Consider the following 25,607-nt stretch of genomic DNA (forward strand, 5'->3'; position numbering starts at 1 on the left):
GTTACAAACTCGTTGAATAATAAAATCAGACGAAGTGATCGGATCAAACCAAGCAGTTTGATTAAGAATGGAAGGTTATTGATTTGCAAGAGATTAGTAGCAGATATGACATAAGACAACCTTGTTTTTAAAGATATTACGGCGTTTTACTATGAAGGATAAAACAATTTATCAAAAAAAAAAAAAACTTGAGGAATTCTATGAGTATCCTCATGTTATTTAGAGTGAAAAAGAATAAATTTTGCTGTTTTAAAGAAAAAGTAATCGACTTCAGACTACTAAAAATACAGCATCTCTATTTACAAAATTTCATTTTGCGCGATATACTTGCAACATAATTTTAGGAACGTAATAATATCATTCTCAAATTTTATTACTGCTGTAACATAAGATATAAATGTACTATGTATTTCATTCACAATTCCAGGTCTGCCAAGCGAAACTAAATTACTATTGGAATTATATTTCTGTAGAACAATTGCCAACAGCCAAGGTAGACAACTGGGCAATTGATGGATATCCCGAGAAATACAAACCGTTTTGGCCGAGGTCTTTGGTAATGAGACAACCGTGAGAGTAATTGGGCATCGGCATGATAAATTGGACATGTGAGATGCGGATCCATTTGGAGCTGGGTGATATTTCGAGCAGAGAACGTCACGGTTTGTTCCATTGGCGAATGGACACCTGGAACGGTTGTTTACGATGTGGCTTTGGATTCCGGGACCGTGTAATAAGCTGTTTTATTGATTTATGCATAGGACTGTAAAGTTGTTTGTGCAAATGTATAAACACATTTTTATGAAAGGAGAGGTAAGAAGATAGATACTTGCGAAGTCGCCCATAAACGCCCAAATCTATGGAGATATGGTGGATACGTTGCCAGTGTTTATGGGTTATTTAAGTCTCCAGCTTAGTAACTCTCCGTATCAAATGCATACTTCTATTACATAGCATATCCCATCCGTAAAGTAAGAAATTATAGCACATTATTGACCAATAGCAAAGCATATTTGTTTGTATTTATAAGGACTGGAATCATGCCTTGGGCGCTAGTTCTTAATTTATTATCTAGTTAAATATAATTGGAATTAATAACGACATAGACAGAGATATCGACGCGGTTCATCACACTTAACAGAGGTGGTAGTTTACTTAGTATGCAATTATTTTTCTTTGTTATATAAGAGTAGGTAATATACTTTCCTGTAACTTTTAATACAATTAAGAATAGTCTTGTATATTAAGATAAATATCCAGGAACACGAACATAGCTCTGACACCCGCGATATATGAGGAATTTGTTTTAGGACTGATACAAATATTCGTATCAACTTAACTATTTGTTCAAGATCCGATAATGATAAATGTGTTTTTCTCAGCATATCATCTTATTATAGAACCAAGATTTAATTAATGCTTTTACACATTTATCAAGGCATAGAGACATAAGTAGGTCTCTTATGCGAGAAGCCATCTGAGTAGACCACCGCGTTGTTGTTATAGTAGATTTTTTTTTTGGTACGCCATGGTTTTCACCGGGGGTACCCTGCTAATGGTGTACAAGCGTTCCCCCGGCTTAGCAACCATGGCGCTCCTTTAGGGATGGGAGAGAGGGTTTATGGAATAGGGGGAGGGGAAGAGTTTTACTCATTGTGCTATTATTTTTACATTTACATATATCTGTGACGTTGACGATGATATTTGTGCCTTGTGCGTGCGACTGAGGTTATGTTGGTGGATTTCTCTTTGCCCTATAAATTTATGATTCGTAGTGGTGTAGAGTTAGTTACTGTTGATTGGCAGTTGTAAGGTTTACCATCAGCCCCTACATTTGACTTGTCAGTTCCAAAATTTAGTTATACAATGTAAAGTCGCGTGCATAACTAGTAAAGAGCTATCCCTTACTGCATGTCATCATACTTGGCAACGTTGACTATGCGACAAATTACTTCTTATTTATTATTAGGAACATATTTCAGCGTCTGGTACACACTCAATAATAATCAATTATTATAAATATAGGTTATGACAAATTACTGTTTGTTTGTTGTGTTGTGGACTAGTTTGATTAACTTTGCCTTTATTAAGGTAATTTCGACTATGTGCTGGTGGTAGGATATATTTTATATATAGATAGCGACCATCGTACACTAGGTGTTAAAACCCGCCATAGTTGCCCACGTAAGCGTGTCGCATTCCAGAATTAACCTATGTATACCCATTAGGGTGGAGCGTCAATTTTTTTTTTATATTTTCGATGTTGAATAGCACTATAAAGTTGCATATCACACTCAATAATATAAAAAATATATTAAAAAAAATATTGGAACCTATTTTTAGCCCTCTACCGACGATTGAAGATCACGAAAAATCGTCAAATCGAGATATTTTTAGATATATCATATAGCAAGAAGTAACTATTACTTATATTGTTAGGTAACTTATAATATCTTTAATCACTATATTTATATCTATAAATAGTCCGTACATTGAAAAATTAACAACTGAGCAATAAAAACACAACGTCAATACAAACAAAATAAACTATAATTGCGGTTACAAGAGAACATATTGCTTTAATAATTGAACCAGGATCACCCTATTTAGGGCATAAAACTACATTGTGTGGTACTGGAAAAGCCGAATGCGGATTCAATACACTTGTTTTTACTAAAAATCATATAAATTTAAACAATTCGTTGGCTATTGGAAGCGACCGAACTGCTACAAACACTGGTTAGAACGGTGGGGTGAATCGTTTCGCATTGGCATAAAATAAAATACTTTATTTATCACGTAGGCGAATAAAGTTACACTTATGATACGTCAAAACAATGTATAAGAATAATTATAATTATTACTTCTAAATAACAATTAAAATTAATTATATAACTATGGTCATTTTAAATTAGGGAAAAAATTTATAATTAATACAAGGTACAAACCGAAGCAACCAGCTCGGCTGGCAGGTAGGGGGAATAAAAGCATAACGTGTCGCGATCCTCACCGGCGAGGACATGAGCCCTAACCTAGCTAATCTACTAGCCTTTCGCTGGCTACTTAAGTGATGACTACCCGAAGAAGAATGACAGAAAGAAACTCCGGGCTTACGTTGTCATCAATTGTTCTGTACATCTTTTGTATTTTTTTTCCAGGTCTTTTTTGTAATTAGGCAGACCACTGCACTGGTTTATTTATCTACTACATGCGAATGGACTATCCTTTCGGCAATTGTTTATAAAATTTGATGGAGCAACCAGCGGCCCTCAACTCTATTCCGGGCCAATAGGGAAAGCATTGGAAAACTTTACTGATCTTCCTGTCACTGAGTTTTCTGCTATACCGTCAAACGTGCCTGTTTTTCTGAAGGAAACTGAAAATAGTCTGTGTATATATTAGAAATACCAAATGTGTCAAGCTATAAGTAGCGGCTCATATTCTCAAGGCTTGTCTAACAGAAATCTAGGAAAAATAGCTCATTGAAAATGTTTAACAACGACTAACAGAATCTCAAGACAATATGTAGCGTCATCAAAGCCTTCTTCTCAATTAATTAAATTCATGTAACACATTTTATAAGTTTATTTCCCTGTCTGGTTTTGTATTATGAAAGAAAGTTCGTTTACACAAGGGCGAATCCACATCTACAAATGAATAGAATTTTTCCGATGTTTGATCGCTGACATTAAAAAGATTATTGATCCTGTTATATAAAGAAGTTGATTTTTTATGTTTATCTAACATAAAATCGCGCGCAATTATGCCATATTTTAAAACAAAAACCATTTTAAAGTACACAAAAAATCTGAATAATTTACGCAATTTTTCACGATTTTGTTATTTTTGGCTTTCAATTTCATATTGATTTTTCATATTTTTCCCTCAATAAAGAATTCAGTTCGTAGTATTAGTATTTTATGTTTAAGTTTACGCTAAAATATGATAGATTACTGATTTTGATGTTATTTTGTACAGATTTAAAAAATATCTTATTTAATGTATTTTTGAAAGTTTGACCTAAGGTAGAGGGCTAAAAAATATGTCAAAAAAATAAAATAAAAATATATTTACATACAATTTTGCCATATGCAACTTTCGACAGGTGTTCAAAATCGATTTGATGACTTTTTTTTTCCTCCATACTTTGACGCTCCACCCTAATACCCATGGAACAATAATCATAATTTTACAAAACAATTTTCTTCAAAATATAAAACATTCCCTTGCTATGTATCGCTGTACTGCACCGGTTCCTGGTTCGAGTGCTCCTACAAATACACTACAACACCTTAACATACACTACCACACCCACACCGTATCAGTATACACACATTTTGTTCATACAACATATATTCATCACTCACATTCTCGTTGGGTTTTACAGGGTTTTTTGCATCAATATTACCTACTTTCTCACACTAATGGATAGAATATGTCTAAAATTCTACCACATATGAATAGCTGTAGTATATGTGGAACCGGGGTTCCAACAGGCCGGCATAATTGTGTCGACTGACGACGGGTAATCATGTCTCGTCAGTTCTATTGGACCCCACTCCACTTATCATCAGGTACAGTGGGGACACTTTGCCGTGCATATAAAACAAAATATTATTTAACATTATAGTTGGCGGATTGGTGCCAACTTTGGATACAAATTACACGTAATTATCACATAATTATTCTGGAATTTACTATAGTATAATTTGTAACTATTCAGTTTGCAGGGAAGGTTCAGATGTAAACAGCAAGCGATCAACATTTAGAAATGTCAGTTTATATCAAAATACTGCGTATTAGAGACAGATAATTAAAACAAGAACACTGATTTTAACTAACGATCACTGTTTGGTCATTTCTTTCTTAAAACAATAAATTTGTAGTTCAGCGATCAAATACTAATTAAAGTGATTACTGGTTGAACTTATACAACCGAAGTAGTGAACATCATAAACTATAAGTTTGATTCGAAAGGAAAGGACCAGTCCATACAAATAATCCCCTCTAACCAAACTCATCGCCATAACAATAATATTTACAACCTCACCACTCCAATGTATGAGAGTAAACATATTTATTTATATTTTGTTAAACAAAAATACAGGACTCCAGATGTCATAACAGGAAGAAATGTAAAGCCAAATGTGAAGACTGTGGAGAGCGGTTTACGGTCGACCTGGATTACTCTCGCTCTTGGCACCGTATGTGCTGATGAAGGGTTCATTATCACGAATATTTTATAGGAAATTACAATGTAAGCTTTTGTTTACTCGAAGAAGGCATTGAGGAGTGTAATATACAAAGATATTAAACATTACAGTTAGGTAATACACGAATTTGTTTGTAGAAGCTAAACTTTGTCAATAATGTACCAATTCTAAAAAGTAAGTATTCTACGATTCTAAAAATTTATCCAGATACAGAAGAGTATTATTCTGGATTTGCTTTGATCACTATAGTTCGCGGAGCATACTAAACATAGGCGGTGCCCCCAGTCTAAATCTAAGGATAACATAGCTCTGCAACTATTAATATTCAGATTTTATTTAATACTAGGTTTTTCCCGTTACGATTACCCCTCGACAATCGACACAATTATGCCGGCCTGTGAGAACCGGATATACACAGCTGATCCCGGGACGCGACACACTTACGTGTAACACTATGACGGGTTTTAAACACCTTGTGTACGGTAGTCGCTATGCGGGCGGATATTAATTATTTCCTACCGCCAGAGTGAATATCATTGCAAATATTTTCAATAATTTAATTCAGACAGAAATATTTCTGCTGCATTTAAAATTATCCACACGTAAAGAGTTTATTACCTCGTTAAGCACCGTGGCAATTTGCACCCACTCGCGGTTACTCCTCATTACATTCATATTTATAATTAGATGTTATGGTACATGCGCAGGCTCTAAAAGTTCCTATGAACCTGGCCACAATTTTGCTAAGGTAAATATTGTTTCTTATTTGTAGGCGTTTGTGTTAATTAGGTTCTGTCAGGAAATCGATTTGCTTCGGCTTCGATTTAAGACTATACTTTACATACTTTTATTATAATGGGAATTTCACACAAATTACACGATAAGGGATCGTTCTCAAGCTAAAAACACCGCGTCATTTTTGACATTCTGAAAAGTTTGTGTCTTTTACATAAAGAAGGAACATCACCTTCAATATAGAATTTAAAGAGATTAGAATTATAATTTCGTTATAATTACTTGAATAGGACAGTGCCCAAGCAATTAACGCATGAAAGATTACTTTACTTTTTAATTCGGCGGAGTTAGATATGCGGCGAAATGCAGTTCACGAACTAGACATTACTATCAACTCGTAAATAAAATAATATTAATTGCAGAGTAAGTAAAGGCAATAATTAATCAAATTTATAAGCAGTTTATCTACAGCAAGGTAGCTTGAAAATAACTATTTTCCTTTTTATTCCGAGGTCGGCCATACATACGGTAACTTACCATTGTGGGTGTTTATGGAATAATGATATTTTACTCTCCGATGCTCTACTTGTTCGTTTGCTTACGCTATTAAAAATATATTTCGATCCTTATATCAAATATATTTATTGGAGTCATTACAAACCTCTTCAGAATTTCCTGTAAAATGGCTAGGGGATCTAATAAAAAAAAAAAACTTCTAAGGTTGAGAAAGTAAATGGAGATACCTAAAGACGTTAAAAAATTATTTGTACCACGCACTTCATTAGACATTTTTGGGGATTTTTTTTATCAAAACATTGTTGATACATCAAGATTAAAAGGTTCTGCGATTCTGTTGGAACACCTATACATAGTGCAAAATGCAACACTGAAAAAATTCCCTATTAAAATAATTGACTTTCGTCATATCCACCTTGTCTTGTTAAAATTAAATTTGAAGACCCCTGAATATATGATGAAGACAACAGAGAGGTAATTATCTAGCTATGATTCATTTTATTGATAACACGTAAGACAATAAAAACAATGACGAAGATAGTCGTAAGGAAACCGCAAATGATGCGTCTTAATTCAACTGCTAAACCATTGAGTTGTTATGTTTGAATTCCATTATCCGTGAGTCAACTAGAAGATCCTTTGCCAAACTACATTTGATGCCAATTGCCAAATGGTGGATCACTGTCATTTTTTTCATCCATTTCTAATGACTTGAAGCGCCACCGATATTTTGAATGGAGCTATTAGAAAAGAATGTGTAAATATTAAACAGATAATAAATAACATCTTCTTGTACAAAACGTTCGCGACATTACAATTCTCTTATTATGTTGGGTATGGACTACCGAAGACATATTTAATACGTGTATACAGTTTTATCTGCAGCATAATAAATTACGTTAGCACCATTGTCGCACAGTTACAGTATATGAAGTAACAACTAGGCTTATGGATTCGCGCGGTTAATGATTCTCTTGTCCATTTTTAAATATTGTCTCAGCAGTTGCTCCTGTAAGTGTTTAAAGGTGTTAAATACACCATCAGATGACCATAATAAAGGTGGGTTCATTTGTTTGAAAAATGACGGTACCGACCCGATCGCGCCTCTTTGGGCAGAGAAAATCTGACCACAACTCCCTCTACAAATAAACTCGTCATTGGAAAAAATGCATGAACTACTCACTGCCTCCTAGCTGCGAGAGAGGTCTGGTCTCTTTCGAGGCTGTGCTTCTCTTGCAACACGCGCGCCGGCACGTATCCCTGCCGCGTGCGCAATTCCCCGCCTTGCACATCTTCTATTACTCGTACCAACCATCTACAACAAAATATTTCAAGCTCATAAATGAAAAAAAATGTGAGAGTGATGAAAGTTTTGGATAATAGGGGACGTATAATGGAAATTTAGTTTCCATTGTACGTGCTAAACAGTGAAGGTAACAATAAATTATGTGTATTTATTTCTATTTGAAAACTATAATGCATAGAATTCAGACAGCGTTACATAATACTTGCAGAAATTTTATTAATTTAACAAATATTATAATATGTTGCACTACTTAAACGCAAAAAATAAAATAAAATTCAAGAACCCGCCAAAACGCGCAACAATGTACAATATTTTCTTTATTCTTTTGAAATTAATAGGCAAAGGAATATCGTTCATACAACCCTGTAATAGATATTTTTGGTAAACCGATGATACTATTCAACTGTCATCTCTAATAGGTACGGAGATTTCTCAAAATAAACATTTTACAGCATTGTTTTCAATTATAAGGTATCTCTTTGATATCTATTTTCCGCAAGAAAACAAAAAACGAATTAGTTAACGTCATCACAACGCCTTTTCGCAATTTTGCCGTCAATCCCGTGATGGGGAAATGACGCATTTTATAAGGGACAATGACCGGTCACCAGCCTAGACTACGGCCTAGATCTGTGTCTAGATTTTAATGGAACAATCAATGTCCAAAGTGAAATATGGCACAGTTCCACGCTGTAAAGTTTTCATTTTCTATAAATTTATTTTTACTATTTTTGTGAAGCGTTAGGTATTGAATTTAGATAATACCCTCATGCATAACAAGTTGATGAACAACGCATAAATCTCGTATAAAATAGTTATTTGCTGTATTGTTATTTTTGACGTGACACGAATGGAAATTTAAAAAAATCAACTAATAGTCTATTGAGTATGTAGTCATCCAAGTGCATTTTATATAATGTCATAAGGCCTATATAACTGTCTAGATTTTAAGATTACGGAAAGATATTATATATTGTTTTATTTCTTACAATGACATTCCAAAACTATTTTACAGAATATTTTAAACATCGATACATAATATGTACTACGTACTTTTAAAAGTAGAAATTACTATCGAATTTAAGGGGTCTTTATCCTTCCTAAACAGTATTGCATAACCTCTCTTTTATCGATGTTAAAACATTAACACCTCTTGAGGTAAAACATTAACAACTCAAGATATTAATATCCACAAATCTCTTTATTATACAGCGGCTGGAATCGAGTTGGCGGACAGGGCAATATGGTCACAAGCAAACAACTGGGATATTTTAACGGTCAATAATACTTTTATGTCTTCTTAATCCCACCTCCTCCCATTTTACATGTGGCAAACACGACCATGCTTTGAAGATAAATTGTTGGATTTAACAAACCCGGTGGCACTCTTTCGAAAATGGGTCATTATGTCCCACAATGACAACTCTAAATCATATTTGTCAAAAATATGTGTCTCATTTGTTTCTGCTATCTGTATTATTGTATCATGTAATATAAATACTTCCGAGTAATGTGTTGTCCTGATTTTTATTATACCAATGTTTTTGATCGTAACTTTATTTTTGAGAATTTTTATGGCTCTTATATTTTTATGTCGGTTAACTTGAACAGGATGTTGGGATGCTAAAAGGTTGAGCCCGTTATAAAATTTAATATTTTTTGTATTTGCACTGTGAAGTTGAAGACATGAAAATTCTGTTCTCAAATGGCAAATCAGAAATTACTCCAAAATATAATGGTTTTGTGCCTTTTAAATGTTGTGGTTGTTTAATATTAATATAATATTACGATGTACATTAGTTATTTGTCAAAAAAAAAATTTACTGTATCCATACCATTTTTCTTGCCGTACGATAGGTTTTAGTTTAAGTCTGGCCGCTTTTGACCCAACAGGACACATTTGTCCAAAACTATGACGTATGACCTTATGAAATTTTTCATAAATCGCGATAATTTGATAGTAATCTGTTTCAGGGTTTGCTTCTTTTTCAATTCAGTGAGACCATTTTAGATTATATTCTACGCATTTCGAATGTAAGTTATTGACAAGGGCGTTGCTCTCATAAAATATGTTATTCATAATAATTCATAAAATACGAAACTACTTATATGCGATTGATAGAATTCCTTTACGAATTTCATTTTCCAATAAAATTATACGAAATTTTTTGTCATTGTTCTGAGGAAATTGACTCTACTTTCGTTATTATTAATGTTGTTCTTGACAGTGACGTTTCTGTCAAAAGTAAGGCTAATCACTAATGTAAGTGACCCATTCTTACCGATAGTGTTCAAACATTGATATTCAATGATTATCACAAAATGTGGATATGCATGAAAATAATCTTTTTCGCGTTCGTAGCTATTAATAACACAAACGCTAAAATAAAATAACAGCCTTGTATCGACTTCTCTGTATGATATTATCCTGTAAAGAAAATTTATTATTATGCTATTATTATGACATACTTAATATGCAATCGATATTTTAATTTTTAATTCTAATAATAGTTGATCATCGATATAAATACTTAATTAGCATATGGCTTTTTCATGAGGATAACTTATATTTGTGCAAAATAAACGGAAAAATATTTAAATGTGCGAAGACCTCACAATAAAATAATGATTATTGTTTTATTCGGAAGTATGTTACTCCTTCTGTTTGTATTAATTTTTAATTAGCACACAAAAAATATTGGAAACGAATTTTTATACACAGATGCGTATTCTCCTTTAAGGGAAACCGTTAAATAATACTTATAAATTTAATTTTACGAATTGTTCAAATATCAATTGTTCATTCTACCACATTTCTAACGTTTAATGCGGTCGTGTTTGTAAAACAAAAAGATAAAGATGTAGGAATATTTTCATGAATTGGCCCAGAATGAAGCGTGTTGTACTGAGCACTTGTGGACGGTAGCCAAGTGATTCGCTCTTAAATATAACAGATCATTTGTGTAGATGTTAAATAATAGTTTTATTATGGATTCAGTTTATTGGAATTACAATAAATCTTTTGTTATTTTGACCTTCGTCAAACGTATTAAGATATTATGTTATAAGTTTGTAGAATTAGTATGAATAGGTATATTGTTGGATTTGTTTAGTGTCTCGTTTGATTATTAAAAGACATTTGGAGCTCATTTAGTTTTGAAATTTTACAATAGCATCTTGTTAAATTGTGAATTACATAAAAATACAAATTTAGTAACATGTATCTGTGAAACAAAAAGATATTTCCGATACCGGGAATCGAACCCGAGCCTCCTGGGTGAGAGCCAGGTATCCTAGCCACTAGACCATATCGGATGTTACTAATGTTGTCGAAATAAGCGGTTTGTTCCTTTCCAACCACAATATTGTTGAACTCTATTGCCCAACAATATTTAAATCGAAAATCTCTTACTCACCACGCAAATAAATAGTTCCTTTCAGAATAAATCCCAATAATTCATGTTTCCTCTAACAAATTAGTAGCAAATATACATTTTGTCCCTTAATTAATTGTCCAAGATGTTTTTAGAACAAAGATAATCCTCAATTTAGGAGCAAATTGAAACACGGAAATATAAAGACGGTAAACACGCGCCGACCCAAAAATCCACGAATGTTCGTCCAAATTTGACGAGAGCCGTACACATGTAAGTAATACGTTTCTGTCGCCCTCAATTAAAATATAGCGTGAATTTCCAACGCGCCGTGTGATGAGTGCCGTTAATTTATTATAAAAAACAAAACGAAATATAATTGGACAACGTTTATAAAATACTTTTTAAGAATTTTATGCTGGAAAGATTTAAAAATGGAATTGAATACGTGGGATGATGCGGAAAAAGTGAAAACTCTCGGCCAGTGACAAATCGTAACTAATCGAAAAAGGTTTGTTTAACTTGGTCATAATTACGGTATGGTTGTGAGAAATAAAAATATGGTAGGGATAAAAATCTTGGCTGTAGCTATCCAATAAACAACAATAGGTTTGGTAACAGCTCTCAAGATTTTTTTCGGAGATATCCCGAAATTTTAGAAATAAAAGCAAAATAATAGGTATAGAAGTCTATCAACTATTGAGTATTGTGAACAATATACCGGTGTTTCGGAGCACCGTTCGCAGTGCTTTGCCATAAAGTACTTTTCTAGGCGGTGATAACATATTACTTCTGTTTATGGGTAGTCGTAAGACATCCTATCAAACGAACAAATTACTCGTCTTAACATTCATTACCTATTTTAGGAAGTAATTAGAACAATCCACGGAAGTATTATACAAAAAATTGCAAAACGTTCCTCGGAGAAGAACCAAATATTTCCAATATTAAGTCTGTGCCCAGCAGACACATTATAAATAGAAAGACAAAAAGCAATTTAGACCTATCAACTAGCTCGCATCCCCAGTCCCCGCCCATATTTTCCTTAACATTTCGTAACCAGCGGAGCGTCTGTTTTAGTATATTTATTACGCTCGTAAACTGTTGCAATATGTTAGTATGGTTTATTTATACTGTTTTAAATCCGAGTTTGCTTGTTTATATTGTTTAAAAAGTTCAGTGTCTATTGAAGTTATTGCCTCAATTTGAAATTCGAATTTAAATACTTCTTGTCTTTGTAACCGGCTTCAAAAAAAGGGGGTTCTCAATTCAACTGTATTTTTTTAAAGTTTTTATTAGGCATTGACTCCAAAATTGGGAACCAGTATATAGGTAATGTTAAATTATTTATTGTTTTTAGTGGTTTTTGAAGGCGGTATAATTTTTTGTTAACAAGTTTTTGGGTATTATTTCATAGTAATTTCGTCGGGCCATATCAATTACTCTACAACAACAGTCATTTAGGTACTTCTTTAAGCGTAGTTGGGTGTTTACTGTTTAAGTCTCGTGGCATTTGTTTAAGGTCGTTTGCACTTTTCTGACCGCCTGATGTATCAAAAATAACAATACTGTATTTAACACATTTTGTAAGGAATTTAAATCTATCTTCACATCTAGATCAGTTTCAGTGGGCAAAAAAAGTAGTTTTAACACTTGGGCCACCATAGGTATCCATAGAAGTAGACAGAAATTATTTGATTTATATTCTCAGAAAACCTACAATTATAGTGAAGATTTTGCCAAGTTTGTAAAATCTTATTCTAAAATATTTAAACAGGTTTGCCATAAAGCTAAATCCCTCTACTTAAACAAGAAGATAAAAAACTCAAAAATAAAATTAAAATGATTTGGAAAGTAATTAGCAAAGAAACTGGTAAGGCTAAACCTCGCGAAACGGAGTTCAGCCTAAATATTAATAACCAAATTATTAGTACCGACTTAGATGTAGCTAGGGCTTTTGAAAAATTTTTCACTAATATACCGGTTTCTATAACAAAAAAATTAAAATGTTCTCCCATAATTGCCAACAAATTATTACAAGAAAATGTGTCTGGATGTGGAGGATCATTTTTATTCCACTGTGTTAATAGTTTAGATATAATAAAAACATTTAAAATGATCAATATTAAAAACACATGTGACTTCTGGGGTATTTCTACAAAAATTTTAAAGTCAATAATATTGTTATATTTGTACTAGCTCCCCAGTTAGCTATAATTTTTAACTTGTGTATAAAGAGTGGTATATTTCCTGATAAAATGAAATTAAGTAAAATAATCCCGCTTTTTAAATCCGGTAGTACAGATGACCCCACTAACTTTAGACCTATATCTGTGCTACCTTCAATAAGCAAAATTTTTGAAAAACTCATGCTTATACAAATTCAAAATTATTTTACTAAAAATAATTTATTACATAATAAACAATTTGGATTCACCAGGGGTCGCTCCACTACAGATGCTGGTGTGGAGCTCATACATAATATATTTGCTGCTTGGGAGGATACTCAGAATGCTTTAGGAGTTTTCTGTGATTTATCCAAAGCTTTTGATTGTGTTCACCACGATATTCTTATCAGGAAATTGAGCCACTATGGGGTTAATGGCATTTCCATGGAATTATTTAAATCATATTTAAGCAATAGGGTACAAATTGTTGATGTCAATGGAAAACAATCTCCTGGTTCTATTGTTACAATGGGAGTTCCACAGGGCTCAATTCTTGGACCTTTTCTTTTTTTAATTTATATAAATGACTTACCTTATTTCATAAGGGACAAATGTGAGGTAGTGTTGTTTGCAGATGATACTTCCTTATTATTTAAAATAAAACGACATGAATTAATTCTTGACGATGTAAACAACACTCTCTCAAAATTAGTGCATTGGCTTAGCGTTAACAATTTATTATTAAATAGCGAAAAACTAAATGCATAAAATTCGTCACACCTAATGTTAAAAAAGTTAACGCTAACATTTTTATAAATAGTGACGAGGTGTGCCTTGTGGATACAACCAAATTTTTGGGTATCACACTGGACTGTAAACTTCAATGGGGCCCTCATATATCTGTCCTAGCTAAAAAGCTGAGCGCCGCAGTTTTTGCAGTGGGCAGGATACGCCAACTAACTGATATTGAGACAGCTAGATTGGTCTATTTTGCTTACTTTCATAGTTTGATGAGTTATGGAATTTTACTATGGGGTGGTGCTGCTGACATTAATACTATATTTGTTCTACAAAAAAGAGCGATAAGATCTATATATTTGCTAAGCCCTAGATGTTCGCTACGAGAAATATTTAAAGAAGCAAATATAATGACAGTAGCATCACAATTCATTTTCGCTAACTTAGTGTATGTCCATAAAAATATAGAAAATTTTCCAAAAGTTAGCGATATCCATAGTTTAAATACTAGAAACAAAAATAAATTACTGAATCACAAAACAAGGCTCCAAAAGATTAGCAAGTCTTTTAAGGGTTACTGTATACATTTTAATAACAAAGTTCCCACTGAGATCAAATCCTTAAATATTGCGAAATTCGAAGCCACTATTAAGCGCAAGTTGTGTAATAAAGCTTATTACAAGATCTCAGAATACCTAGAGGATATAAATGCCTGGGACTAGACATTTTTGTGTGATTGTCTTTGGAATCATGTCACTTGATCGAGATATATATAATTTTTTTTTCTTTCTCTTTATTTGTAAAATAACTGTAAGCGGCTTGGGTATGAAATACTCTCTAACTGTCTGTACCTGCGGCGGCGTCGTGTGACGGGTCGGCCACTTCCCTACAATATGGTTGAGGAGGCCGATGGCTGGCACCTGCGTCATACTCGTGAACGGGTGCTGCTTGTGTGGACTGTTCTGTCCATTTCGCTTACATTTCTAATTTCTAATTGCTAGAGGTGCTGGGAGGAAATAATTATAAGGATAATAGAGAAATTTCATGATTCCTGAGAGGGTTGTGCAGTCATATAAAAATTTAAATTAATTTATTCCTTATTTCACGAGCGTATAAATGAACTGCTCTAAACTTTTTTTGTTTTTTTTTTTCTACTTTATCATGTACTGTAAGTCTTTACCCTAAACTGATTGAAAAGAGCAACACCAGAGTTTCTTGCCCGTTCTTCTCTGGTGAAAACTGCTTTCCGAACTGGTGGTAGAGTTAATATTGACGGAATCTAAATAATGTATAACATTTTACAGATTCAAATAAATCATTTCATTTCATTTCATTTCATTTCAATGTGAAGGTTTTATTGATTGTATTATGTAAGGAAAATTTATTACGTGTTCCTAAAATGATAGGGAAAGAGGCGCAGGCGCAATACGATTTAAAAGAGATGCGCCATTGATTAATAAAAAATATACTATGCATGAGAAAAATTGTATTTGAAACATAGAATTTTCAATTTTTTTTAGTCGGAGTGTTTCCTCTAATTTTGCTCAAAAGCAGTATATCCGATATGGTCTAGTGGCTAGGATACCTGGCTCTCACCCAGGAGGCTCGGGTTCGATTCCCGGTATCGGAATGAACTTTTTGGGCAAGTTTTTCTGACGTGAATTATTTGTATTTTGTTTTAAATATCAATATTATAAGTATTATGTGTATATAATACTTTCTCTAAAAACTAGTAGACCGATGTTAAAGGAAAAAATAGACTTCTATTTTTAAAAGACGATAAAAGATAATATATCTTACTTCTTTTTGAAGCGATTAAAGTATTGATGCTTTGTATAACATAGTGAAAGGGAATGGTCAAAATGTAATATTTATCTTTGGGTTGCCATCGTAGATGTACATAAAAGACTTCTCCAAATTAAGGAATCATGAGATGTTAAATTACAGGGTTGGCCAAAACCCATCCTATAGTTGATAAATCTGGTGAAAACCTAAATATCCCCCGAACAAATCCAGACAATGCTCATGATAATGTAAGGAGGCGATTAAAATAGTTTGATAATGACAATGTGTTACAAAGTTCGGCTGCCGAAGCATCTGTTCTTTAATTAGTCTGTTTATATTTAATTCGTTGGACGGATTTAAATGTTTTGGTTAAATATCTGAACAAAGTAAAGTAGTAATAATCTTTTATATCTGTGGCTGAAGTCATTTCGTATGCATCCAAGAATGTGTTTTGAATGTTGCCTTTTTTAAAAATAATGATCTACATACATAAGTGAAATTTAACAGAACAAGTATTTTTTTATATGTGCACGACAAAGTGGCCCCACTGCACCTGATGGTAAGTGAAGTGGGGTCTAATAGAATGTTGATTGACGAGAGATGATTATCCCTCGGCAGTCGGCACAATTATGCCGACCCGTTGGAACCGTATATACACAGGCTGATCCCGGAACGCGACACACTTACGTGGGCCTCTATAGCGTGATGGGATATGGGTGTTTTTCTATATACACATATAAACACAGGATACATTGCCAGTTGTATGTATTGCAAGATAAAGATGGTGATGTCGTATATTTTTTATAACCTCTTTATGACGGAGTAAGAAATTACTAAATTCCTCTACTCAAGAATAAACCACATTACTAATAATTTATAATTAGGTTTTAAATATCAACTTAAAATACGCAATACGAAATGTCACGTCTCCGGAAATGTCTAAGCCGTCTAGTACCTGGCATTTAGGCACCTGCGACGACATCTCCGCTTGCTTTGAAGACATGCGGTGACAAACGATGTGACAATTTGTTCCCGAATGAACTGCAGCTCCGGTTTAATGTTAATCATGATTTTGGATTTCCGCGTTTTTGGGAAAATTATGAGTCATGATTGAGTTGTGTTTTTTCCTTTTACTTTCCGAAATTTATAAGTTTATTATTGGGGGCATCAGGGAATTTACAAGCATTTTTATAATCACTACATAGTATAAAACAAAGTCGCTTTCTCTGTCCCTATGTGTGCTTAAATCTTTAAAACTACGCAACGGATTTTGATGCGGTTTTTTTTAATAAATAGAGTGATTCAAGAGGAAGGTTTATATGTATAATAACATCCATTAAATAGTGGAGAAATATTGCACCCGTGCGAAGCCGGGGCGGGTCGCTAGTTATTTAGATATAATAATATGCAGTTAAACAGTTTCGTATAGGTAGTTCGTAAACACGTAGGTACTAACAGTTTTCTTCTTTAGCATGAATGGGCTGTTTTGATTGGGTCAGCAGTACCATCTCGTACCCGAAGCTTATATACCAAAAGACCGAGTTTTACACTAGTTATGATAACATATTGTAGAAATAGGATGTATGATTTTTTCTACATGTTTTACAAATTTTGAGCTTCTAAAAATACAAGTATCGCGCCATTATTTCTTTTACAGACCAAAATACTGTTAATTTATGAGAAATACACGGGTTATGAAATTGAATAATGATAGGTTTATAAAAACAATCATTTATTTTTAAACTTTAAAATATAAGCTAATTAAACAGCTCTAAACAGTATTAGAATAATAAAAATAACACGCACGTTAGTAAATCATAATCCCGAATCTCAAATAATCTCCCTTGCCATTAACGCTTAAAAATAAGCCGAGATGCTTCTGAGACGGATGGCTGTCCCAAATCCATCACTCCAATTAGAGTTCATGGCACAGGGTTAAAAAATAGCCTCAATCTGACGCTATTATCATCAAAGGAGGAAAACATAACATAAATATTTGACACGCGGGATTACTAACTGGCATTCTGGGTTGCCAATAGAAAATATACAGGAATTATAGCATGCGTGTAGAATTTATAGCAACATTAATATTATATTACCAAAATTCGGGTTAATGTTTTGTTTCAGATATCCCAGGTTTCAGATGCATTTTTTAAGTTTGTTTAGGGTTCCTGGATCGATGTATAAACGAAACTCAATCTTTAAATGTAGGATTGCAAAAAATATATGAGGGAAAGAACACACAAATTGCATATGAAAAATTAATTAAAAATCCTAACTACGATATTAATGTCGGTAGACTGTAAAACAAGTTCCACCTTCTTGAATAATTTTCCACATTCCGTTCTACAGCTCTTTAAATCTTCCTATAAGTACTAATTTAGCCTTCACAAGTCCACTTATACCGCAGTCGAGAAGTCCATAAACACGATAGCACCGAAACAAACATCGTCCAAGCGCCAGCTATTTCTACCAATAAAACATAACCTATTATTTTAACGCAGCATTTTGTAACCTCATAAAAACGTTATGCGTTATTTAGTGGTCATAATCTATGTTGGCAGACAGGTAGACAGCCATTGTCTTTATTCGTTTTAAAATATAACTGTGAGTATATCTTCCTAATATATTACTTTCTTAATAGACGTCCTTAAACTAAGAATAGTTGGAAAAGGTCGGTGTTGGCTAAAATTGTTGAATGTAACTTCAAGTAATAAAACTGTGCCAATTATAATAACAATAAAATACTCATAAATTTGAATGGCATTTTAGGATAAAACAATGATGAGTCACATGATGTAATGTCATTTTTGTTAACTTGGATCATTTCACTTGCTTGGAAAAAGATTAAATAAGAAATAGGAATTAAGTACGTCAAATGTAAAGAATTTAAAAGGTTCTGTTAACTTTTACAATTTTAATTTAAGATTGCCGAAACTAAAGCTTTATTTTTATCTGCTTCAAGAAAACTAGATAGTTTTTTTTTATCAAAACAGAATTCGAAGATTTGTAAATGTTCCTACCAAAACAGGAGTTATAACTTCATGTAGTCCTTGAAATAGGATGTCATCCGAGAGGAATAAATAAGAACAAGAAAGCCCAATAAGCTAGCGCACCAGTAATCGATGACGGATCTGTCAAACATGATGTTAAACCACCCAAAAAGAAACTGGGTCAGCAACCAACGCTCCGCAATTAGATTTGTCCGACAAAAAGTTGGTATAGGTAGCCGAAGCTAAAGTGGGGCATACAATGAAAGGAAAAAGTAGTGAAACACTATATCGTTTTGTCTCCGCGTCGCGTTGAGCCATCTTAATAATGCTAATAATGCACGTATTTTATTTTGGGAACTGCGTTCAGGCCAATTTTTTAGTCCATTTCACACGAAGCCCACTCATCTGCGTAATTTCTTTACCCAAAATTTCAATTTTCCTTGTCAAGAGACCAAGTTACGGTGGCTGTTGTTCGACGTACGACGAATGATTGTGTGACTGCGAAGTTCTTTCCATTATGCAAATAGAGGACGTTGACCTAATATAATTCATTAACATTTTTCACATATTTGAGGATTTCACAACGTTTTCTTACGATACCTGGTCTTTAAATAAGACAACGATAAAATCATTGAACTAGAAGAAAAAAAGCATGACAAGATGCTGAATAAGGAGGTACCAAATATAATATTCTGATCGGCACGCATGGGTATAAAAGATTATTAATATAGAACTCAATATTTAAGTAACATAGAAAAATACAGTTAAATAGCTACAGATTGTAACATAACATTAATCAAAACTTATCAGAATAATTTGAACCCAATTTTAAGTCAGGTCTCTATAGAAATCTTCGCTAATCCTTAGTACATTATTTAATTAAATCATTGTCAAACTTTTCAAGTTCAATGCAAACCCACTGACCGGCCTTGGGAATCTCTAATTTCATCTTCGTTACGCGAGTTTGGCAGACTGATTATCAAAGAAATGTCATTACAAAACGCGTTATAATAAATCCTGCGCAAAGCAGGTGCTTCTAACACGCATGATATCCAGAATTAAACGTGTTTACGTAAGATTTATTTTGTTACTAAATCATAGTTTAATAGTTTCACTGTAAAACCGAATGTTTTGATTTGAATTTCATGAGTACGTAGCTTTGTCCAGGGTCCATGAAAATATTTGACTTTAATGAATAGGAATTATGGATTGTGTTTTATATGATGCAATATATCTAAGTGGTTTCTTGTTCCTTTAGATGAAGAGCAGAACTGGTAATAGATTTTGTATACAGCACGAATAGGCCAGCTTGGATGCGTTTGTCCCACAATATTTGCAGTCGCGCTGATCAGTGGAATAAGTAGAGAAATTTCTAATCAATGTTAAATTCCTGTCTCAATTATGGCGAAATATTTCAAATTCCTTCTATAACATGTTACATTGTGTAGAATTAATATCAAAAATACCAAATCCTTGCTTAAAATTTAGTATAGATAACTGATGATGACTTCATTTTATTTTTTCTTATTCAAATATTTTAGAACTGTATAGTACAGTTGCATAAATCGTATTGTTTGTGGTCCATAAACTGTTTACCTAAGCTCAATGATAGATTTCTGTAGTTTTGCGTCAATTAATTATGTTGGTATTTATTTGAGCAGTAAACATGTAGATTTAATTGGTTTAAATAAATAGAGAAAGCACCCACTCGCTCAATTTATCATAGTTTTCGATCTGTGTAAACATTAAATTTACTATAATATTACGCCTATTTGTTAGTGATCTAATAACGTCTTATTTAATATAAAAGAAAAGATTGAAAAAGCAGTGGATAGGATGGTTATATAAACTTTATTCTGATTTCAAAGTAATACAAACTGTACATAAACACGGAAGGTACTAAAGCATCGAAACTAAGGCTCGACCGAGACGGGTTTTTCAATCTCGGCCGAGACCGAGACCGAGACCGAGAATGAAATACAATCTCGGCCGAGACCGAGAACCGAGACCGAGAATAGACAAATCATGAATAAAACAAATAAAAACTATAAAAAAAATGTTAACTGTATACTACAGTAAGCACTGTTTTATAAAAAAACCGCTTAACAATCAAAGTCAAATAACATAATATAGTATATATTTTTTTCGGTATTTTCACCCTTCAAAGGGTGTCTCCTTTTATCGTACAAGTAATAACTCAGCAAAACAATACTTATAAAATAATTTTAACAAAAAATTAAACCGCCTTCAAAACCACTCAAAACCAAAAAATAATTTCACATAACAGGTATATGAGGTATATAGGAAATTTAGCTCATAGATGGACTATGCAACAAATATAGCTTAACTAGCAATTTTAATTAGGCACCGACTCCAAAATTGGTATCCAATATATACCTGTTATGTGAAATTATGTTTTGGTTTTGAGTAGTTTTTGAAGGCGGTTTAATTTTTTGTTAAAATTATTTTTATTTTTTTATTTTTTGTGTTAGTAAAAAATAGACTTTCTCGATGGCGTGTTTCACTCAGGATACGACTATCGCGCTCAGGAGTTACACCTCTGAGTACCCCTGAAAAGGGTAAAAGGTGTGATGCTATATATATGTATGTATGTAAGAAGTAGAGTCCACTAAACCCAACGCAAAAACACAGCTAATGTGTTTCGCTCGCAGTACGACTATCGCGCTGAAATGTTACACCTCTGCCTACCCCTGAAAAGGGGAAAAGGTGTGATGCTATATATATGCATGTAAGAAGTAGAGTCAACTAAACCCAACCCAAAAACACAACTGATATGTTTCACACACAGTACGACTATCGCGCTGAAATGCTACGCCTCTGCCTACCCCTGACACTCGGAAAAGATTTTATGCTATATGTATAAGTATATGAGAAGTACACTCAACCAAACTCAATGCAAAAACATAACTAAAAACGTCATAGGAAATAAAATTCGCGATTTCGTTTTCTAGGACGACATAATTATTCTAGTTTTTTTAGTTTTAAAACCAAACTACTGAAGCGATGTTGAAAAAAAAAATTATGGGACCAATCTGGAGAGAAATTCTTTCGAATAAAAAAAGAATTTTCCAAATCGGTTCATAAATAAGCGAGTTCTGAGGTAAAAAACATACAAAAGAAAAAAAATCATTCCCGTCGAATTGATAACCTCCTCCTTTTTTTGAAGTCGGTTAAAAAGTACTTACATTTATACAATTTATACGATGTATTAAATATTGGATCCCACTGCTGGGAACATCTCTCCTTTACTACTGAGAGCGTTTAGGCATTCACCAAGCTGGCGTAATGTGGGTTTGTTACTTACTTTTATTTACTAGAATATTTTAACTAATTTCAATTTAACAACAATGGCTAAATAAACCGTGAACGAACGGCGTGAAGGCGGCCGCAGTTCACCAACTGGGACTCCAACCAATCACAACGCAGACTGCCTACTCACTCACTCACACCGAGCGACGAATATGGCCGCGCGCTGATTTGAATCTCATTCTGTTCCGTACAAAGTTTCTCGGTAATTGCCGAGAATCTCGGCGGTTTTTAGCCGAGAACCGAGACAAAATTCTCGGCTGGATTTATAGCCGAGAATGCCGAGACCGAGACCGAGACCGAGATCTCGGTCGAGCCTTAATCGAAACCCATCTTTCCTACACAGGTATGACTGTGAGATGTTGCACCATATTTCGGATATTTTTTACACGTTAGACATTTATCATTACAAAAGCAATTAACGAAAATTATTTGCTATCATAATAAAATGTCGGCTGTTATTTAAAACCGTTTTCCCAAATTCAGATTTTCGAAAAGGATTTGTGTATGACATCTAACGAACTCAGTCGCACATGACCTTAATATGCCCTAAATATTTAATTTATGTGACCAATATTTATATTCCCAACATAATATGCCCTAAATATTTAATTTATGTGACCAATATTTATACTTCATGAAGCGTTCAATAAAACGCCACAAGCTTTAAGGCTTTATCCATTTTACCTAAAAATATCATCATTGCTTATAAATATTTTGTCCCCCAATTAGTCTAACCCATATTATGAATAACGAAACTACAATTCAGCGGATGGGGAACACAGTTGACCGAGTTTTTAAATTCATAATTCTTGTAGTAATATTTCATGTTGACTTATAGTACAGGAAATTGCAATACATCATCTTGATATCGTTCTCAGTGGTTTAAATCCGGTTGCACATAAGAGTTAGTAATGTCTGTTTGTCTGAAATTGATTCATATTAAAACCTGTTCTTAGATTAAAATTTTATAAAAAGTAGTATGGAGAAATGTAGGTACAACCGCTGAATTTGACACAATGTTGTATGAAAAGAAAGTTTTGATAATCAAAGAGCCACTGCTGGACTCTGTCATTGCAGTGTGACGGTCTGCAAAGGAAATTGAAATCATAAATTTATAAGACAAGTAAAGGACAATAAATCCTAACAAATTATGGGCCGGAGTAAATACGGCGGAAAATGGCTACAACTGTAGCGCCTCTATCCACCCCTGAGAGGAAAAAAGCTTTTGAGTTTCTTGTTTCAAACAATTCATTGTATTGTATTTAATTATACCTGAAGCTGACGCCACATTGGCTGCTATTCCGATCTGTAGCGTTGTACTCACCGAAATAACATTCTCTTGCACACGATATCATTGTTGCAATGCACAAAATGCTCCGATTTTTGATTAAATTTAATGCAAATAAACTATTATATGTATCAGCTACATTAATAGAATCTTATGTTAGAATCAGTCCTGTGGTAACGGATCATATAACACGTATAATTTTATTTTAAATCGTCTACCAACGACAACTAACTAGGAGTTAAATTTTGTTTCCAATAATAACTTATGTCAGATTCTTTAATACCCAAATGGGAAACCTCTAATAATCTTCCTCTATTTGAATGAGGATGTCAATCTATTACTGTAACATGCTGAATAATTTAATTAATATTCAATTCGAATAAGCCCGATCGAGTGTCAGCGTATGTTTAAAATTCTCTCAAATTCGCAAATTACGCAAAGCATGAAATCGGGTCAGGCGGCTTTTAACAAAATTGCGTTATATCATTGTAGTGTCATCGGCATTGGGCTAAATTAGCGAACACTGTTAACACATTTGAATTGGGTTAAAATAATATTTAGTGGGAAACGCTAGATGATTTATTAGAAATGTGGTTAGCTATATTCCTGAACTGAAATATAGCTATATCATTGGAATAAACTAGTCAAGGTTACTCTGTAATTATAGCTCAATAGTTAAATTATAGTTTTTAATTCAAGTTTTTACTGTTAGAACAGCCCGTCGACAAACGACGGGGTGATTTGAGTGAACAGCATGAGATATCTTGAAATCTTGATATAGAGTGTCGTACATGCTGTTTGTTGCTATTGTAAACCATTAAAAAGTATTTTCTTCCTTCTGTTTAGCGAAAACGTAACTTGTTTGATCATAGCTTGGAAGGCAACGTTGTGTAGGTATTACATGTCGAGTATAGTATTTCTTATTCTAATTATGTTCTTGAGACTTATTACCTTGTTTATCTAGAAGTGTGAATGAAGAACGAAGTATCTACAAAGTAATGTTTGACAGCATTAGGCCAGCGTGGTGGACTAAGGCCTAATCCCTCTCGGTAGTAGAGGAGGCCCGTACTCAGCAGTGGGCAAGTATATAATACAGGGCTGATATTATTATTAATATTTGACATGCAGGTTTTTGACGATCACACAATACATTACCTTTCGTTGTTTTCGTTAATTTTGCTGCCAGATTTGCTTTTCGGATGTTTTTTCTTCGGTCGAACAGATATCTTGTGCTTCGCTGCCGTGCTGTCCAGGACGGTAGCTGTCACGTCGAGGCTGGCCAGCCGCGTGCCCCTGGGAGAGGGAGGGATTCATGAAACAGGGCTATGGTCTGTTAGTTACAAACTATGGGGAGGCACTAACATCATGATTCCGAGATGAGTCATTAGTTCGTGCTTTTTGTACTAACAAATTGGTAATCGTGTATGAGTCAAATTGTCGAAATTCATACGTCATCTTGTAATTGCATTACTAACTGAGAAGATCTCATCAGTAGCAGATTTGAGAAGTAATGAAAATGTTGCTTAGTAACTATTGTCAAGTTAATTATTCAGTGATTATAGCCGTGGAGTATACGAAAATTTAAAGTCGCCAGTTTCCTACGTAGATAATAATGTCACGTTCCGGAATTTACCTGTATATATTCGGTTGCGAACAGGCCGGCATAATTGTGTCGACTGACGAGGGATAATTAATTATCTTTTACAACATTGTCTTAAGGCTATAACTACTCTCCATCAGGTGTAGAGAGGTTGCGTTACGCAACAGTATTAAAGTAAAGGTGTGATTGATCCTTAGACATTATGATTGTTTATTGAAATCGGATTTAGAATATTTTGGTAGTCATGGAGTATCACTCTAGAACTCTTGAAGCGCTTCGTTCGCTATTTTCAGTGTAACGAACAAAAAATACTCTTTTGGCATCTTGGCCAGCTTTTTAGTTGAAACAAGCACATCCGATATGGTCTAGTGGCTAGGATACCTGGCTCTCACCCAGGAGGCTCGGGTTCGATTCCCGGTATCGGAATATTTGTTTTGAAAATGAAAACTTTCTTTTTTTTTGCTACACCAGGTGACTATAGCTACAATGCGACGTAATAATATATCTACCGTAATTTTAATTATGAAAACTCTGCAGACTAGCAACCTATCTCATCATGGG

At 33.7% G+C, this 25,607-nt stretch overlaps 1 protein-coding gene and 3 non-coding genes across 4 annotated transcripts in view; 3 read left to right on the forward strand and 1 right to left on the reverse strand.

The window, feature by feature from the left end:
• The window catches only part of LOC119190594, a 95,222-nt gene that overhangs the window by 18,864 nt on the left and 50,751 nt on the right, over positions 1-25,607 (forward strand). The window lies entirely within an intron of this gene.
• On the reverse strand, positions 11,014-11,085 carry Trnae-cuc. Its single transcript has one exon. It is a non-coding gene; the product is annotated as a tRNA-Glu (tRNA).
• Trnae-cuc lies at positions 15,609-15,680 on the forward strand. The gene has a single exon. It is a non-coding gene; the product is annotated as a tRNA-Glu (tRNA).
• On the forward strand, positions 25,401-25,472 carry Trnae-cuc. Its single transcript has one exon. It is a non-coding gene; the product is annotated as a tRNA-Glu (tRNA).

This window comes from Manduca sexta, chromosome 25 (genome assembly GCF_014839805.1).
Source record: "Manduca sexta isolate Smith_Timp_Sample1 chromosome 25, JHU_Msex_v1.0, whole genome shotgun sequence".
NCBI lineage: Eukaryota > Metazoa > Arthropoda > Insecta > Lepidoptera > Sphingidae > Manduca > Manduca sexta.